The sequence below is a fragment of the Cryptotermes secundus genome, unplaced genomic scaffold (assembly GCF_002891405.2).
Source record: "Cryptotermes secundus unplaced genomic scaffold, Csec_1.0 scaffold407, whole genome shotgun sequence".
NCBI lineage: Eukaryota > Metazoa > Arthropoda > Insecta > Blattodea > Kalotermitidae > Cryptotermes > Cryptotermes secundus.
The window spans coordinates 1,762,406-1,768,029 of NW_019741981.1; positions in this window are offsets into that span (position 1 = coordinate 1,762,406).

Genomic DNA, 5,624 nt, shown 5'->3' on the forward strand with positions numbered 1-5,624 from the left:
CGGAACCCCGGACACCAAATCGAAATTTGCTATGCCTGGTAGATCAAGGAAACGGTCAGACGGGCGAAAAGACAGACATGAGCTCAACTTTAAGCTTTTACTTATGTACATCGTGCAAATAATGCACAAGCGTCTAAAACGTCTAAAAACGACCTGAAGTTGAGGGAATACTCGCGCCACTCCGCTAACTCTACTATGCAACAGTTAACGGTTACTCAGACGGTCGAGAAAGTTGCTTTCTCGACATCCGAAGGTACATAATCACCTTCACATACGTCCGTCACTGAGCCTTATTCATAACTGCTTTAGTTTAGTCCACATATTAATTCTTTACGATCCTATTGTAATATTACCTTTTCGCCTATGCCTATGTCTACAAAATGATGTCTTCCGTTTAGGTTGTTTGCCCCATTCGCGTACTAGATGTCTCGAGCATCTCATTTTTCTTCCTGCTTTATTTTAATAACTTTAATAGTATCGTGCTAGCAGTATCTTACAAATTATGGCGCTCATAATGTAGTTCTCTCTATTGTTACTATAGATTTCTGTACGTTCAAACATTCTCTTCCAGCATTTTGGTCCCAAAACATCAATCCATGTTCATCCCTTAGAGCGAGAGATGAGGGTCGACAACAGGCAAACTTATATTCATAGCTCTGGATACTCACTTCATTTCGGTTTTTGGATACGACACGGAAGATAACGATTACGAAATGAATGGAAGCAACCATTTTCTGAATTTAATCTGCCCAACGTTTCAAATACCATCCGCTCAAAACACTATTAAGAGAGGAAACAGAGATGGGCGGTGGTAGAACGAATAAAGACACAGAGGGGAATAATGAAAAGCACACAAGCACTCACGCAAAGGGAAACAGGGTGTGGTTACCGATTGTGTGGCACTGTGACGTATTCAGGTGAAGCATCGACAGGGTACTCTCACACTCGTTCTGTGAGGTGAGCAACAGAAGTGCAGAGAAGCGCAAACACATTAGGCACTGGGTGCTGACGAACGTCAACACACCAGCCACTGGGTACAGAGGGATGCCAATAAACAGGCAATGGATGCTGAGGAATGTCAACACAACAGCCACTGGGTACAGAGGGATGCCAACACGACAGGCACTGGGTGCTCAGGAACGTCAACACAACAGCCACTGGGTACAGAGGGATGCCAATACAACAGGCAATGGGTGCTGAGGAACGACAGCACAACAGCCATTGGGTACAGAGGCATGTCAATACAACAGGCACTGGGTGCTGAGGAACGTCAACACAACAGCCATTGGGTACAGAGGAACGTCAACACATCAGCCAGTGTGTACAGAGGGATGCCAATACAACAGGCAATGGGTGCTGAGGAATGTCAACACAACAGGCAATGGGTACAGAGCGATGCCAATACAACAGGCAATGGGTGCTGAGGAATGTCAACACAACAGGCAATGGGTGCTGAGGAACGTCAACACAACAGCCACTGGGTACAGAGGGATGCCAATACAACAGGCACTGGATGCTGAGGAACGTCAACACAACAGCCACTGGGTACAGAGGAAAGTCAACACATCAGCCACTGGGTACAGAGGGATGCCAACACAACAGCCACTGGGTGCTCAAGAACGACAACATAACAGCCGCTGGGTACTGAGGGATGCCAATACAACAGGCACTGGATGCTGAGGAACGTCAACACAACAGCCATTGGGTACAGAGGAACGTCAACACATCAGCCAGTGTGTACAGAGGGATGCCAATACAACAGGCAATGGGTGCTGAGGAATGTCAACACAACAGGCAATGGGTACAGAGCGATGCCAATACAACAGGCAATGGGTGCTGAGGAATGTCAACACAACAGGCAATGGGTGCTGAGGAATGTCAACACAACAGGCAATGGGTGCTCAGGAACGTCAACACAATAGCCATTGAGTACAGAGGGATGCCAATACAACAGGCAATGGGTGCTGAGGAACGTCAACACAACAGCCATTGGGTACAGAGGAACGTCAACACATCAGCCAGTGTGTACAGAGGGATGCCAATACAACAGCCACTGGGTACTGAGGGATGCCAATACGACAGGCACTGGGTGTTGAGGAACGTCAACACAACAGCCACTGAGTATAGAGGGATGCCAATACAACAGGCAATGGGTGCTGAGGAATGTCAACACAACAGGCAATGGGTACAAAGCGATGCCAATACAACAGGCAATGGGTGCTGAGGAATGTCAACACAACAGGCAATGGGTGCTGAGGAACGTCAACACAATAGCCATTGAGTACAGAGGGATGCCAATACAACAGGCAATGGGTGCTGAGGAATGTCAACACAACAGCCAATGGGTGCTGAGGAACGTCAACACAACAGCCACTGGGTACAGAGCGATGCCAATACAACAGGCACTGGATGCTGAGGAACGTCAACACAACAGCCATTAGGCACTTAGGGATGCCAATACAACAGGCAATGGGTGCTGAGGAACGTCAACACAACAGCCACCGAGTACAGAGGGATGCCAATACAACAGGCAATGGGTGCTGAGGAATGTCAACACAACAGCCAATGGGTGCTGAGGAACGTCAACACAACAGCCACTGGGTACAGAGCGATGCCAATACAACAGGCACTGGATGCTGAGGAACGTCAACACAACAGCCATTAGGCACTTAGGGATGCCAATACAACAGGCAATGGGTGCTGAGGAACGTCAACACAACAGCCACCGAGTACAGAGGGATGCCAATACAACAGGCAATGGGTGCTGAGGAATGTCAACACAACAGCCAATGGGTGCTGAGGAACGTCAACACAACAGCCACTGGGTACAGAGCGATGCCAATACAACAGGCACTGGATGCTGAGGAACGTCAACACAACAGCCATTAGGCACTTAGGGATGCCAATACAACAGGCAATGGGTGCTGAGGAACGTCAACACAACAGCCACCGAGTACAGAGGGATGCCAATACAACAGGCAATGGGTGCTGAGGAATGTCAACACAACAGCTACTGGGTACAGAGGGATGCCAATGGAACAGCCACCGGGTACAGAGGGGTGCCAATACGACAGGCGATGGGTGCTGAGGAATGTCAACACAACAGCTACTGGGTACATAGGAATGCCAATACGAAACTAAATTCTAACTTCCGTCGCTGAATGCTGTGTTCCCAAACTTGGCTTGTGGACTGGTTACTACATTACAAAATACAAGCTGATCGTTTGGTGCAAGAAAGATTCGAGAACAAAACGAAAATATGAAACTCTTCGGTGTACATATAACGTCTGAGCTAAGCGACGGATGTTCATTGACTGAGGTACAACACCATGACACTAGACGCCATCCCACCTTTGTACTCGCACTTTCTTATTGCCGTCAATAATGCCAATATGGAGACAGCGCAGACTTTTGAGATGAAAATGACATGTTAGTTTTATTAGTTCCTGATTAAGATAATTCTAGAACCAATGTAAGAGAGTCGACTATAAAGCCATCGATCAATTATAAGCCGTAAACTGACATACTGCACATCCTTTCGATAAACTTATTTTGTAGCTTACTGCTTTTATATTTCAAAACAACTTCGGAAACGTCTATTGAATGTTAACGGACTACACGATGTTATATCCCAGAAGATCTCTTCAAACTACTTAGTTGTTCATATCGTTTTTCGAACATTAGTTCTGTAACGTTTTTTTCTGTTGACCTAATTCTTCTAGCCGCACTAGGCCCTGGGGTTTACTCAGCCTCTAGCAGAAGTGAGTACCAGGAATTAATTTAATAATCTTCCTGGGGAGTAAAGCGTGGCCAGCGCGTAAGGCTGACAACCTTACCGCCATCTTTGAGCCGATTGTCTAGATAATGTGGGACCCTCAACGTCTCACAACTCTATGGGCCTCCACGGCCTGGTACAGAGATAGCTTTACTTCTTTTTTACTTAGTCATTTATCTAATTATCCTTACAAAATAGGGTATCCTGCATGAATTTCTGTGTTCTCTCTCTTAGGTTCAAAATATGGCAAGTTATCTTTCAGTTACTTTTCCCAGTGTGATGAACTTACCTTTCCGACCGATATCTCAAGAGACAATATCAACACGAACTGAGCAAACCCAAATGCCCAGAACCATTTCCGAAAGACGTATATCCAGACGCACCACGATACATCCTTCCGCAGCGTAAGGACTAAGTTGGCTAATGACCTTGCTACGATAAACAGCCACTGTACTCACCTAGAAATAAAGATAAGACATGGTTTAACTGACTCTGAAGAACATTTCCGGTACATATATAAAATAAATTACCTTCCCTTCCTGCCTCCGTTACGATGAAACCTGTAAAGATCTACTAAAGCCTACTTGCATAAGCAGTACGAGCATAGGGAACAAAGTCAGTACAATGACCAGGCCACGGGATCTATGACTGATGTTGAATCTCTGCAGAGGCATGTCACCGCTTCGAGACCAGATCTCAGGCATACTCATCTTATATCCAATGGGTACCGAAGGGTTCTGACCCCGAAGGTAAGCTGGTCGAAGCGGAAAGCTGATAAATCGTCTCCATCTAGTGCCAAAGTAAAGAATTTGTGGGAGAGGTACGTCAACTCCGCCATACACAGGGACATCTATCCTAAATAAACAATGTTGTCTAATCACTCTCCCTTTCTAAATGTTCTAAAACAAGGACGCTGTATCATCATTATACGTAAATTAGGCTCAGGAATATGCCAATAGGAGCGTCCAGGAGAATCAGCGTAACTGGAACTGAATGTGTCACATCAGCTTCTAGGCAAATGCTATTATGATAGTTAATTATACGAAAACATAAATACCACAGGCCTAAACAAAACACAAAATCCATATTAGAAGCCAGTATGAATATTGTCATAGCTATAGACACACAGATACTAATTAACATGTAAGTTTTATCATAAACTAAAGTGGAGAACGCATATAAAAGCTAAGAGAAGACAACTAGAGCTCAAAACCAGAAATATGAATTGGCTAATCGACAAAAAATCACAGCTATTTCTTGAAAACAAACTAATCCTATACAAAACAATAATCAAACCAGTCTGGACCTAAGGGATAGAGTTAAGGGGACGCAGAAAACATTCCAACACAAAAATTCTCCAAACGTTCCAATCCAAAACGCTAAGAAAACTAGTTAATGTTCCCTGGTACGTATCAAATGCTACCTTACACAATGATCTAAGCATACCATATGTAACAGAAGTCATCAGAGCATACGCGGAGAAACACAAAAACCGGACCACTCAAAACAACAACCAACTAATAAGAAACCTCTTCAACCAACCAGCAATAGAAAGAAGACTAAATAGAATGTGGCCAGAGGATCTCATTAGATAAGCACCAGAGAATCATCGAAGGATGATACCTGCTAAGCGGCCTCCGTAGTCTAGGGGTAACGTTCCCAACTCATGACTCAAGGTACGCGGGTTCAAACCCGGCGGAGGTCGTCGAATTTTTAAGGGCGGGAAAATTCAGGGAACAAGTCCTCCGGGAAGGACTTTAAGCAGTGGGTCCCGTGTCGCAGATTTACGGTACGTGAAAGATCCTAATGTCTCTAGGAGACCTCTGAGCTAAATTAGGCAAAAGTTTTC